Source organism: Lissotriton helveticus, assembly GCF_964261635.1.
Source record: "Lissotriton helveticus chromosome 1_1 unlocalized genomic scaffold, aLisHel1.1 SUPER_1_unloc_91, whole genome shotgun sequence".
NCBI classification, from domain to species: Eukaryota; Metazoa; Chordata; class Amphibia; order Caudata; family Salamandridae; genus Lissotriton; species Lissotriton helveticus.
In genome coordinates this window covers 515,064-530,291 of record NW_027611738.1, presented here as the reverse complement: position 1 = coordinate 530,291, position 15,228 = coordinate 515,064, and the positions used below count along the sequence as shown (strand labels likewise).

The 15,228-nt window shown below is 42.9% G+C and overlaps 1 protein-coding gene across 2 annotated transcripts in view; it reads right to left on the bottom strand.

Annotated features, from left to right (window-relative positions):
• Positions 1 to 15,228, bottom strand: part of LOC144806636 (uncharacterized) — a 67,686-nt gene that overhangs the window by 30,336 nt on the left and 22,122 nt on the right. For both annotated transcript variants that reach the window (XM_078672954.1, XM_078672953.1), the window contains exon 3: positions 12,601 to 12,779. The gene's annotated coding sequence lies outside the window, so the exon portion shown is untranslated. The remainder of the gene's footprint in view (positions 1 to 12,600; positions 12,780 to 15,228) is intronic.

Genomic DNA, 15,228 nt, shown 5'->3' with positions numbered 1-15,228 from the left:
GAGGAGACCTACCTCTGGACTGAGAACGCTTCTCTTTAGGAAGTGTCTGTTTAGTGTTTTCCCACTTCTTTTTAGGAGTAGTGAGATTATTTTTAATAAAGACTTTTTCATGATTTTCAGTCAGTTCAGGTTTTACTGGTTTACCACCCAAACTGTCTCTGCCTAAATCTTCATAGGATTTTTTAAATGAATCTTACAAGTTCATATGGTTGCTCAGTAATATCAAGTTATTTTAGTTTTTGGCAGATTGCCATGAATACTGCTTCACCTTTAATTTTAGCTAATAATATAGCCGAGACCTGTTTGAAATCTTTTAGTAATTTCATACCAAGATATAAGGCAGGTTCTGGTCCGTATTCATTTTGAATCTGTTTCAGGACGTCTGGTATCACTGCCATAGATGGAACGCCATGTGTTTTTGTGTAGATTGCAGCAAAGACTGTACCCCAAGTGCTCTAAAATTACATCGAGTCCATGAACATGTCCTGTTTATTTAAAATCGCTTTTTTCATGAAAAAAGAAAATATAGTCATGCTCCAATAAGATTCCTTTATTTTGGTTTCAATATGAGCATCTTACATTTGAATGCAGTGCTCTTTAACTATATCATGTCTATATAGTGGACTAATTCCTTTCGATACCACAGAACACTACAGATAAGTTCTGGCTTAAAAAGCCCCTAACTAATGTTACTAAGTGATCCGTTTCTAATTGTATTCTGGTCTGTCTGGCACATTACTAATAGTATCAAAATAGGGTACATAATGATATGATGATTTAATTCATAAATATGTAACTTGACTTAGAATACAACGATTAGCCACCTTCCAGCTTTGTCAGAAATCTGTGCCCCAAGAACCACCTGTGCCCCTCTCTTTACTAGAATCACCACCCCCTTTGTTACAGTCGTATGGGATGTGCAAGCTACCTGAGAGATCCAGTTTTGGGCCCTAAAAAGATCCAAGGCCTCCTCCTTTGATAGGTGGGTTTCCTGCACAATGATGATCTGGGCGGAACAATCCTTCAGGTACTGTAGAATTTTGTCCTGCCTCGCTTGTACTCTAAGACCATTGACATTCCAGGACAGGATTTTAATTTGTATTGTTTTCCCTCCCTTCTCACCCATCTTTCTTGGGGGTCAAAGAACCAGCACCAAAATTCCAAACACCTAATCAATACTAAAAACTTTATAGAGGCAATAGAGGATCTTTTTTTTGTCTTTTACCCCACAGCTCCCCATCCTGTGCTCTCCCAATACCCCACTCCCCATGGGAAACCCTCCCCTATTTCTTCATGAACCAAGGCCATATGGGTGTCCCCCCAGAGCGGACCTGATATTTGAAAGTAGATATAAGGTGTAAAAAATTATATCTAAATGCATTTTGCCATTACCTTTTTATTAAGCTTGAAAAATTCATACCCTTAGGATAAGATCAAAGGATTTTACGCCCTATCCCAATAGTGTAGTAATAATGTAGTAGTGTAGTAATAATGCGATACAATTCAGGAGAGAGGTCTAGCCCCCTGGTTGTAAGTTTTTAATAAAATCGTCCAACGTTTCTACAGAATGGAAGATGTGCATCTTGTTATTTAACATAACCTTTAAAAAAGCTGAAAATCTCAGCTGTACAGAGGCTCCTAAACTCTTTAGCCTATCGATCCTTTGTCCCATCTTCCACTGCCTATTAGAGGTGGTCCATCACCGTTTTTTAGCTTTTGGTGCAGTGAGCTAAAAAACGGTGATAGATCTTGGTGCAGTGAGCTAAAAAACGGTGATGGATCGAGCCCTGATCTTTTGACGGGGTATGAGTGTTCTGCTTAATTCAGATGCTCTGTACATCACCACCCCCTTTCATGAATCGTTTTGGCCACTATAGGAGTGGCAGGGTATGCTCAGATGTGAGTCCCTTGCTCACTGCACCATCAGGATTCAAGCCAGCCGGGCCGAAGACGGCTGCAATGCCAGAAACCGGTCCCCGGAAGCTTGTTTCCTTTCCAGTAAAGAATTGGCTTGGTAGTTTGGTCTGCCCTGTTCCCATGATGCACTGGGCCAGGGACCGACTAATTTGCATATAGCCAGGTTCTGAACTGGGATGGTGCAGTGAGCTAAAAAACGGTGATGGATCAAGCCCTGATCTTTTGACGGGGTATGAGTGTTCTGCTTAATTCAGATGCTCTGTCCATCACCACCCCCTTTCATGAATTATTAGAGGTGGTAGCAGAAACATCTGATCTAATCTCGTATCTAGCACCATCCACCTCAATAAATTTAATCCCCAGGGTTTTTGACAGTATTTTCTCTTTCAGAGAATACATTAGAAAATTAATTACAATTTTCCTGTGTTTAGACCTGTTTGTATGTCTTTTGCTTTGTCCTCTTCTGACTCCTCCATCTGAAGCTTATTCTTAATCAGTTTTACTACATATGATTTAATATCACCACCCTCTCTGCTTCCAGGTACTTTCAGGATTTTCAAATTATTTTGTCTCTGGAAATTTTCTAACCTTTCGATCCTGTCCAAATTCTCTCTCTCTGCAGTCTTTAGTTTGTCTATTTCTGCACAGTTTGCCTGTACAGTTTCCCTAAGCTCTATGACCTCCTCCTCTAATGCTGTAGTTCCGCTACTGAGGTCATCTATCTTTCTTTCCATTACCTCACAGGCCTTCTTTATCTCCCATTGATTCGACTCTGATATTTCAAACCTGTTTTTGATTTCCGCTGATAATACTGCTAAGGGTGCTCCAACAGATGAGTCCTCCTTCTGTAGGTGGTGAGGGCCCTGTGCGAGGTCTTCAGAGATAGGGACTAGGCTACATGGATTTTTAGCGGAAAGCTGATTGCCTGTGTCGGTATCAGAGTCGGTATTCATCTGAGACTTTGCTACCCCGTCTCCATGGCCCACCTTACCGGGATCATCTAGGTGGCTTTTAGGAGTTACAAGCTTGGAACAGAACTGATTATGACATTTTTGGCCCGTCGGAGCTGTTGAAGATTCCACACCATTTCAAGATTTCCTTGAGTGACTTTGTTTCATCTAGTACCTTTTCTGATGATTGGGACTTCGAGACTGTTAATAATATGATGTCAGATGTAGAAATGTCTGCAAAATTCACAAATCGTGAATATTTAGTAGGTTCATCGGATTATGAGCAAATGTATTGTTATAATCACTATGGTCATCATTTCTTGCATAAATCTGCAAATCCTACAATGTATTAACTTATAACCAATAGGAACATTGTCCTACGCCACCAAAGGGTAGCTCAAAAACATTTTATGGCAAATTTCCATACTTTTCAGGTTTTAATGTTTCAAATCCAGAATCATTTTACTTTAAAAATGTTAATAAGACAGGAATGAAAAGTATGTTGAAATATACCAAGCAAATTTATTCTGCGGCCTTTTATGCTCACCTGTCTTCACTAGATTTTGACTTTTGGAAAGACAACATTAAGACGAAAACTGTCTGGGGCACAAAAGACTGGCAAGTGCAGGGATTGGAAGCCTTATTTAGAGCCTGCATCATCCCAGAGGAAATAATGTTTTTGAATGACACTGTCCAGCAGACGTCTTGTCTTTTGTTAGCCAAGATAAAAAACTTGAACAAATAATCCATACCTACACCTACACCTGATAGGAACAACACTACAGTGGGGGAGGTCGACGTACATACTATTTTGCTTCACAACAGAACAGATCCTGATTGGAAAAAATGGTTAATCTGGCCCACAGACACAAACACCTGTCAAGATAGATCTCTGAAAAAGACACAAGGGATCACATTCACTAGGCCAGATCCAAGATATGTTCAGAGACAGCATCCAGGAATAGTAACATCATACAGTGTAGGGAAACTGTGCCTTGAGTGGCTACACAAATCTACACTAAAGGAAGTAAAACAACACTTCTCTTTACTTAAAGATGGTGCTGATCTGAGGGACTCCTTACAAGTACCTACTAAACCGCGTCATAAACGTTTTATATATGCCGGTATCTATGCATTGTATAATGAAGCATGGAAGATTACACAAGCAGAGACTGCAGAACGAATACGAGAAATTGATCGTATTAATTTAGAGAAATCTCTCTCTGTAGTTGACAATGGGTTAACGGCTCTGTCATCCAGGATATATTCTTTGGACAGCATAGCATCCTCTGCCATAGACATAATAGAACAGGACTTGGTCGTGTTGCAACATGGTCAGTCGCAACTACGTTCTATAATGCTATGAGGCTGGACGTTACAAAACCTACATTCAGGCTATGTGCCTTGGCGCCTAATCAACACCACGTCACTGTTTTCAGAATTTAATCTCACTGATAGATCAATCTGGCACAGAGGGGAGCAGACTATATGGGGCTGCGCATTGAAAAACTGGAAAGATTGCCATTAACTGTCGCTGAAAGACCAGCCACAGAATGGATAATACACTGAACAATCACTCTGCCTATTACAATTTTCCATTTTCAGTATTGCTTAAAACATATACCAGCAGGCACATATGAAAGGTTGGGTAAAGAATACATCAAGACATCCTGGTACTTACCATATACACACAGATGTTGGAGTGGGGGGAAATAAGTGTTTCTTAGTGGTAAAAATTGTGAAAACGCACTAAGCGGTTCTCTCCTTTGCCAGGGTATTAATTTACACAGGGCCTGCAATGGTTCCTCTAACAACTTATCCTGCCACCTGCAAGGTTCACCAGCTGCAGTGATTGATCCAATTTTTGGACAGCTTTCTAATGGAAGTTACCTCATGTTGAATGATCACAGCTGCTGTGGCATGTTGCCAGGTTTGCCCTATCTCGTAACTGTGTCAGCCAGGGTCACTTGCTGTATGCAAGTATTGTTTCCAAAAACCAAGACAGACTGGGAGTCACAACTTTGGCCTTCACTGAACATCTCTTCTATACGAATTGATACTTTAAGCAGAATGAAAGCCATTCTTTTGCAAAAAACGGTGTCATTGACCTCGGCCAAAGAGACGTATGATCTACAAGTCGCAAGGACTTCTGCAGAGATACATGCCCTTTTAACAACAAATTGCCCTATACAGTTCTCAGAAATGTTAAGTCGTATCTTAAACATGTCTGATACGAGCGGTATTGTACAAGTATTTAAGACAGTTTTTTTCGGGACTGTTAGCACCTTTTGAAGCAGTCCTAGGCATATTTCCAAACTTCGTGCACTCTGTGTTTGGCGGACTGCCTCTCGTTCTGGGACTCGCAGCAGGGATACTATTTTTGCTGCTACTGCTCCGATATGGCAATCCAAATAACCAGCGATACCCAGTTCACTGTGGAGAACACTCTACTGGTGATGAAGTGTTGTGAGCGCATAGTCCAAATTTTGGGATTAACTCGTTTAAAAGAATTGAATACTACATGGTTTATGTCATTTAGACCAATCTGGCAAGATTGCATCTTACTTGTTCTACGATACCTGCTATGCGGAGAAAAATGCGTGTTAGACATCTGTCTCTAGCTCCCATTAGTCCTGCCAACGGATGCTGATATTTTGCTTGGACCAGTAACGGCTCATGCACTGTGTTGTCCCCAACGGCTACCAATCCTGATGACTGCAAAAAACACAGTTGATGGACAGAATGTAGAACAATGTAATACATTCACCCCAGTACAAGGATCTGGGCCTAAATCCATCGTTTTTTGCACTCCACACCACCCTGGGTTAGACACTGGCTATATGCAAATCAGCTCTGACCCTGTGCCTCTTGGGAACAGTCCAGTCCGAACTACCAAGCCATGTCTTTCCCAGACCGGAATCAAGCATCCAAGGACCGGTTTCTGGCTATCAGCCTTCATCAGCCTGGATAGCTTGACTCCAGTGGTGTGGAGAGCCTGGGACTCACGTCTGAGCATACCCAGCCCACTCGGGGTGAAAATTGCAAAAAACACAGTTGATGGACAGAATGTAGAACAATGTCATACATTCACCCCAGTACAAGGATCTGGGCCTAAATCCATCGTTTTTTTGCACTCCACACCACCCTGGGTTAGACACTGGCTATATGCAAATCAGCTCTGACCCTGTGCCTCATGGGAACAGTCCAGTCCGAACTACCAAGCCATGTCTTTCCCAGACCGGAATCAAGCATCCAAGGACCGGTTTCTGGCTATCAGCCATCATCAGCCTGGATAGCTTGACTCCAGTGGTGTGGAGAGCCTGGGACTCACGTCTGAGCATACCCAGCCCACTCGGGGTGAAAATTGCAAAAAACACAGTTGATGGACAGAATGTAGAACAATGTCATACATTCACCCCAGTACAAGGATCTGGGCCTAAATCCATCGTTTTTTTGCACTCCACACCACCCTGGGTTAGACACTGGCAATATGCAAATCAGCTCTGACTCTGTGCCTTATGGGAACAGTCCAGTCCGAACTACCAAGCCATGTCTTTCCCAGACCGGAATCAAGCATCCAAGGACCGGTTTCTGGCTATCAGCCTTCATCAGCCTGGATAGCTTGACTCCAGTGGTGTGGAGAGCCTGGGACTCACGTCTGAGCATACCCAGCCCACTCGGGGTGAAAATTGCAAAAAACACAGTTGATGGACAGAATGTAGAACAATGTCATACATTCACCCCAGTACAAGGATCTGGGCCTAAATCCATCGTTTTTTTGCACTCCACACCACCCTGGGTTAGACACTGGCTATATGCAGATCAGCTATGACCCTGTGCCTCATGGGAACAGTCCAGTCCGAACTACCAATCCTGATGACAGCATTCATTGAGATCTCACAGATGCACCATGCTACTGCTGAGGTACGAGACGAAAGCGGCACACAGGTTCCTTCAAATTCAAACATAGCTAATGCTACCAACGCGGACGGCGATGCTTCACATCTATGTGCGATTGATCTACTTAACGAGGTAATCCAACTTTCACCTACAATGGTAGACAAATTCTTTACAGACTTAGAAGACTTGATGTTTCCCCAAACAATAACACTGACTTTTGATTTGGCACACAGTGTCTGAGAGACTCTGAATTCGACCTTCATTTTTAATTTTTTCAAAACAAAGTTTCTAACTTTGGAACTCTTTTTTCTATGATTAATTTTTGTTTTTCCAAATTTGTAATTTTTCATTTTTTGGCACAAAGTAATCTGCTTAAAGTAGAACTATTCATAGAGAACCAGAATTCTTTGAAAAATCTTCCAAGTAAGACAATATTTGGTCTCGACTTTTTCTTCTGTATTTAAGAGCCATTTCATAAATGTATTTTTGTGATTCATTCGGGTAGCATTTTCAAGTATCAAATGATCTGCTTTGAATGAAACATTGCTTCAAATGCGTACAGCACAAATGCTTTTTTTTGTGTACAACCAATTCTAATGCATTTTTTATGTATTTTGGGTGGGTTTTTAACATATCATGTTTAGATATGTTTTTATTTGTTTAGAACTTAGTATTGTCGTACTTAAGAAAGTGGAGTGGGTGTTGTGTGGTGTTTTAGGCCCTGAGTGAATTTTCCTGAGTCATGACCTTATATAGGTACAATTCACATTGCCCTTATATAGGCATAGAAATAAAGCCCTTATTTAGGCAAAGCCCATGCTACTCAAATACAGGCATGGCTACTTCCACCCGTACCAAACGTCACAACGATTTGCTTGAATATTGATTTCTCTAAGAACTCAGTTACTTACAATGAACAACTATTCCCCAGGGGTTCATTATGACGTTCATATGCCCGACTTTACGTCAAACTATGGCATTCCTAAACACCTTCAAGGTATAAATATACCTTCACTTGCTGTGGCAAACTACGGTGGTTTGGAGCTGTTCGTCTATCTACTTGCCCGACGCAGCTCGCTACAGCAAGTGCCGAAGGACGCCGACTCTCCAGCTGACGCACTGATCAGGAAGCTGCCCTGCTCCTGATGAGAATCCAGCTCCAGTGTTTCTGGCTCCCCTTGCGGGATGTTGGGAAATCGAGTCCCGAGGCTGAGATACCAGACATCCTTCATTCTAACCAAGGTATGGAGCTGATTAGAACCTAGAGGAACCTTTGGTAGAGTCTTGGCAAAGAAAACTAAAACCTATGCTACACAATACCTACTTCTTCAAGCGTACTAGACTTAGGTTAGGTACATTGGGGTAGGCGTATTTTAGAAGCACCAGGGAGTATTTTAGCCTGTGTATTTATGTATGTATTTTTATATGGCTTAGAAACCATATAATGCTCTTACAGTATTATTGTATATTACTATTTACGCTGTACACATTATACTTTGAAGTCTGCTTAACGATTGTAGCAGTTCACTTCTCTTGCATGAGAAAGAAGACTGTTCAATAAACCTTTTATTGAAAAAGCCTGTCTCTCTATTTCTCTGCAACTCTGTAGAAACTAAGCATGCACGATTGACTGAGTGAAATACTTATCTATTGTTTCCGCGACTCTAAGAGATATATTCTTATTCTTGGGAAACAAAGTTGTCATGTTTATGCGGTTGTCAGAAACTAATCCCTTCTTGTGTATTCGAGAAAGTTTCTAGTGACCTCTGAGTTCGCTGGCACACACACAATTAAGTTTAGTATATTCGATAGAGGCCTAGTTGACCTCAGTCCTACGTTAAATCTATAGGATATATTATTCCAATGAGCAGAGCCTATTGGGAATATAGGAACTACACTACAGGACAACATGGATTTGTCTCAGTTAACCCTTTTAGTATGGAAGCTAACCGAAGAAATGCAGGAACTAAGGTAGGAAAACCAGGCCCTTAGACAAGAGCTGGATAGAACCCAAAGAGAATTTACTAATTGGGGAGACTCACAACCAGGAGAAAACAAACCTATCATTGCTCCCGGTAAATTTGGTCCCTCATCTGTTTTTAGGGCTCGCCCCTTTTCTATTTCGCAGAAATAGAAAACAGGGTTGTGAGCCCTTATGTCGCTGATCTGCTTCTTTCCCCAAAGGCTCTATTGAGGCAGCTGATTGGCTCTCTTCAAGCCGGATTCCTAACAGCTCACGAGAAATAGAATTACGTGACAAGCTCCTCGTGCACGAGCTTGCCTGAGCCTTCTGCCTATCAGCCTGCCAGTTCTCCTCCCCTAATTATTCACTTCACTTATTCATGGCCGTGACTCTGGCTCTTCAAAGGCTCTGCCCCCCCCCACCCCCGCCTGCACTTCACGTGCCCCTGTCGCTTTATCTGCTTGCCTTCTGTCCCTTAATCTCCCTGTGACTCCCCCTCACCTCTCCCACTCCACTGTTTCAGGCCTCCACCATTTGCTCAGGACATTGCTTGTTTTTCTTGTCCCCTCTTGGAACAGACCTCGCCCGACCCCCTCCCTGTTCTCACAGTGCCCGCCTCCCTGCCCCCAACCCAAAATACCTCCAGATGATGAAAGGCCCCTGCATGCTACCAAGGTCTCTCTCCTGTAGGCACCCCCCCCTTCCCCCTCCGAACAACCCCCTGCCCGTGGAGGTGCCTTCACCTGACTATGGAAGTGCCTTCATAGTGCGTTCTTTCTTGTTGTTGGAATGTTTACCATTTATTGCAGTATTATCCTTGTTTCCTGATGCTGAGCATTAGCAAAACACATTTTTTTTCTCTCCTTGCTGACGCTGTTTAAGGGCTGCAGTAATTGGTCTCTGTGTGGCCATGACACTGAGTAATGAGGGCAGAGTGGCCACGTCCATTTCACCTACACTAACTTGTTCGCATTTTTCTCCTGTGTTCCGTGGATTCATTTTAATCTAGCGCTTAATGCTGCGCTCAATCTGTTTCTAAGCTCCCAGACGCCTGGCAGTTCGGAGTATTCACAAGAAATATGTACAGATGTACACTTCTTTACATGAGTTGACTAGATTTGCACATGTTGCCAATACACAAACTTGAATAGAACAGCGCGATCCGATAACCCCCTTTGGCCTGGGTATGTTCAATACTCAAACAGCAACAGAAGTACGTATGGCAGTTTACACAAATCCTATACTTTCAGACATACATCTTGCTCAGCACACGTTGCGTTTAATTGTTTACATGTGCTGAACATTTCAAACTTTATTATTTTCAACAAGGAATGAATGTCCTTTACTCCAGCTTTTTTGCAGGACTATATTTGTGTGAATCAAGTCCCGGATGGGGAACGACCGGCGTCCTGTGAATAGCCACAGGTATGACTTGTGTGTCTACGTCACACCGTATTGTGCCTGGCCACGCCCTTGAAATCCACACTGTGTATTGGTAAAATGCAGCATGAACCTATCCTTGGGAGCAGCGGCGTGCATGGTGTAATGTGGTGGGTGGGGGGTTGGTTACAATACTAGATCATGCACATCAAGGGGCGTTACACCTCTGAAAGTAGAATTGTATAACATATGACATATATAGAATGACGTAACCGTATGCATATTTACAGTCATTGTCTCAAAGAAATGTAGTAAATTGTCAAGAATCACACATTTATTAGTCAATCGTTGCAGCTGAGATTTCAACCCAGGTTGCAAGGTTCCAAAGTCGCCCTCTAGCCGCTATACCACGCGTACATCCTTTCCCCTTTCATTACATCTGTGGCTAAAACACTTGGCTGTCGCGTTTGTAATTACCATCTCCAAATGGAATTGCTCAGTGGATTCCAAACTACTGATGTGATGTTTGCACTTAAAAGTTCCTTGTGCTTTCACAAAAACCTTGCTGTGAGGCCCAGGAACACACACTGGTCTGTCCCTGAAACCAGGTCTGGGATTTGGATAAAAAAGTAGACAGTTTAGCCAGTGCACACGCACTCCTCCCCTCCCCTTTAATTCCTCCCGTCCCCTCTACTCCTCTTTAATTCCTTCTCTTCTAGCTCTCGCTTCCATTTCTTACTTTTTGGTTCATTCTTTTACATCTCTTGAATTTTTCTTCTCTCCTCCTGTCGGTCCTTTCTTCTAGCAATTCATTCCCTTCCATTCCTCCACCTGTTATTTTTAATATTAACCCCTTCCATGCTCATGACGGAACGGTTCCGTCATCAGCGTCGGTGCTCCGGTGCTGATGACGGAACATTTCCGTCATGAGTCAATGTGATTTATGACCCTTCAGCACTGCAGCGAAATTCGCGCAGCACTGAAGAGGTTAATATTAATACATCTAAGTCATGTAAATACAACACATATTGCATTACAAATGCTATAGGTGTCTGTTTGCAAAAGTTAACACTATTGGCATTGTAAATGACAAAGTTATTAATTTCGCTATTTTCAAAACAAAAACATAAATAAAAAATGTGTCATTTACAATACTAATACCTCTAACTTTACTAATGCGAGCCCTATTGCATTGCAAATGCTTGTTTCCCCTAGTACATAAGGCCCTAACAATGATCAGAACCTGCAAGTCACCGTGGTAACTCCAATCCCAGTTCCCTTGGCAAACCCGGAACGATTTACTGGTGGTAGTAGTCATTTTACTACTTTTATGAGCCAATGCCAGTTACACTTTTTATGTATACCGCAGGTTTTTTCCACCGACACCTCCAAGATAGCTTTCATCATCTCTTATTTAGGAGGCGTATCGCCCACCTGGGCTATGCCTTTGGTTGACACAAATAATACTTTATTGCACAATCTAGCTGCTTTTAAAACAGCTATGTCCAGTTTACTTGCCAAACATGTTTTTATTCAAGCATCCGATAACAAGCTTTTAAATCTACGCCAGGGGTCCAAGGATCTTTAACCTATGTAACAAATTTCAACAGATTGTTATCAGAAACACACTGGCCGGAGGAGAAAAGAATATCTTTATTCTATCGGGCCTTAGAGATGAATTAAAAGATTCTTTGGCACACATTGTTAATTTGCCTGAGGACTACGCAGAATTTTTAGATCTAGTGGTTAAGTTAGATCACAGATTGGGAGAGCAAAATAGTGAAAGACCCAGAAGTAATTTAAGAACTTGGCATTTTAGAGTTGAGAAAAAAGAAACAGAAGAAAAGAACACACACGTGGAACCAATGCAGATTGGTGGTCTGTTTATCAGTCGATAAACACAAAACATCAGCACCACCCTATAAAGTAGGGGCTCTCGTCTGGTTATCATCCAGAAATATCAAGATTGAAGGCCCCAAGAAACTAAAACCTAGGTTAATTGGCCCCTTTCCCATAAATACCATTTTGAATCCAGTTTCAATGAGATTAACTTTGCCCTCTGAATATGCCATTCACCTAGTTTTTCATGTATCTTTGCTCAAACCACATGATCCCTCCACACGAAAAGACAACCCTCCTCCACCTGTTGTAGTTGGAGACAATATTGCATATGAAGTAAATCGCATTATAGATGCAAAACGTATACATGGTCGATTACAGTATTTAATTGACTGGAAGGGTTATAATGTGTCAGAAAATCCTGGGAACCAGAAACACATGCACATACTCCAAGATTGGTCAGATCTTTCCATGCCTTGCATCCGGAAAAACCCTGTCACATACGGTCTTGGCATGTACACGTGAATTACCTGGGAAAGATCTAAGGTCCAAATCACCTTCACATGCACACGTGAGAAAACCTGAGACCCAAAGCTATTTAAACTCCACCCACTTGGTTTCCGATGCTTCGCTTCGTGCCTAAACACTCACCTGACTCCGGACCTGGGTGGCAGATCATCTGAAGCTTTTCAGCGCTCCACCCTGCTTCCTTCCCTGTCTTCACTCAGTGTCTTCGGCTGTGTTCTTGCTGTTCGGAGCACATTTCAGACGTTCCTTCCTGTTTCTGAATTTCCGGGTCCAAATCCTCTCCCAGCATGGTTTCCGATTTCCTGCAAAAGAGAAAAGAAAAGAGATTCAACAAAGGGTTGTCCAGCAACACCTCGCTCTGAATGGTAAAGCGTTAGCATGCTTGAACACATACCAGTAAGAATTTAAACTTTATCAGAACTGTGGCAGAGACCTCTTGACCTTCTATAAATCAAGAGAACGTTTTGAAACTCTTTCTGAAACAATCCAAGGACTTTATGGACATTGAGTAAGTGAAGAACGTTAAAGTAAAACGGACATTTGTGTAAATACCTTGAGTCTGATTAGAAGACTGAAAGGGAACAGAGAGCTTGATTGCTATTATCATTTATGTATATTTAATGTGAAATTACGGAGCAAATATTGTAAAGGAAATCAGTAACTCTTGTGATAATTTGACCAATCACAGATTATTAGTGCACCTGTAGTGTTTTTTTTGTTTATTCTTTCTTTTAGTTTCAAGAATCCTTTTGAGAAATGGTCAAGGGTAATTCAGGTATACCCAATTAAGAGTTCCAAAGCAGATGTTTGACCTAAAGAAGTGATTTAGGATGTTCAGATTAATCGGGTACATTTATCAGATTATACACGAGGTGAAAACTGAAGCCCAGTAACAATTTGCCTTTCTCGAGAGACATTCTATACCACTGAATTGTCAAGTCGGTCTACAAGAATCCAGTGTGTCTTCTCTTTTCTCTCGTCCCTATTCCCCTCCCTCCCCCGGGGTTCGATCAGGGCGGCAAGTGAATCTTATCCTTGCCTCTCTGGTGGAGTTCAGAGGGAGTTTGGTAATAGCAGCATCAAGGAAGGAACAAACCGGAGTACAGGTGGGTGAATTCATGACACCCTGGGCTCCGGGGACCACCACCTCCAAGGGGCTTTGTACTCGTTGGGAGGGGGCCGCGCAGCCCCCATTCTAGAGCCCTTGATGGCCTGGGGACCATCACCCCCTGTAGACAGCTGCAATGTCTCCCGCTATGCCATAGCAAACTCTACTTTGCTTCTTGGAAGCGAGAGCAGGAAACTTGCTCTCGCTTCCAAGAAGCATAGCAGAATTGCTTTTGGGCAAGGGGAGCTGCTAACATGCAGCTCCCCTTGCCCACAAGCAATTATGGCTCCCGCAGGAGGCAAGGAGCCGGCAGGGACCGTGGGGCATTGGGGCTCCCTCCAAATTAAGGGTCAGCCCCTGGGGATGGGGTCCCTGAGGCCAGAAATTGCATGGGAGGGGGGCACAAAGCCCCCTCTTCTTTAGTTTAGATTTTTTTTTAATGGAAGGGCAGCCCTGGGGGATGTGGTCTCCGGGACTAGAGGTGGCCCAGGGGAGTGAGGCCACGCTGCCCCCTCCCGGCAATTTTTTTTTTACACAAGGCCAGGTCCTCGGGGATTGGGTCCCCGGGGTCACAAGTGACCTAGGGGACCCCCTCCCTGCAAAAAAATAAATAAATAACACAAGGCCAGGCCCCCTTCCTATTTTTTTTAAATGCTCAGGCCCTGGGAGATGAGATCCCCAGGGCCCAAAAATTGTTAAGAGAAGGCGGGCCACACAGCCCCCTCCTAAAAAACGAAAAAGAAAACCTAACCTGGATCTCGCCGGAGGCCCCGCCCCCTCCCTGCACCACTTGAAAACACACCTTCTGGCGTGTTTTGGGTTGGGGGATGAAGTCCCCTCGCATCTTATGGGTCCTTAAGGGCCAACTAGCCCACCAGGTACCTCCAGCAAGCACCACACAGTGGGATTGCTGAAAGGTGGTCCGAGGCCACACCTTTTTTTACACCACTTTGCAAACGCGCCTTGTGGCGCATTGCTGATGGGGCAATGAGGTTCTGTTGTGTCCTGAGGCCCTCAGGACTAAAGTTTACAAACCATTCTCAATGTTGCCATCGAAAAGGGTACCATCAGCAACGAAGACAGAAACTACCTCACCAAATCCAATCTTGCAATACCCTACATTTACATGATACCTAAGATTCACAAACATGCAACCATACCTCCGTTTAGACCGATTTTCTCTACCATCAATTCATTACATGAACCGATTGGAAGAATCTGGACAAACATTTACAGCCCTTGGTACAATCCATGAGTACATACATCAGAGAGACCACTGACTATTTAAACATCTTAGAAACCATCCAGGACTATATATATCTATACCCCATGACAAAGGCATGGAGGGAGTTGTATCTTTTCTCCTGACCACAGACAAACCTGATGACCACGACTGCTCTGCACGTGACTTAAGTGATGCCTCAGAGGTCAGAACCCGTAGGTCTATCTCTTCAACACCTTCTACCTTACAAGAAAAGAGGATATAAAACGGAAACACAGTCTGTTGTTTAAGACAAAACTATAGATGCCAAATAGCTGGAACTACATTTACTGACTCCTCTTTGATAACGGAGTGATTTCACACCCCATACAATCTCTCTGATCCTTATAAAAATGTACATATTCGCACTTTAGTTTAACTG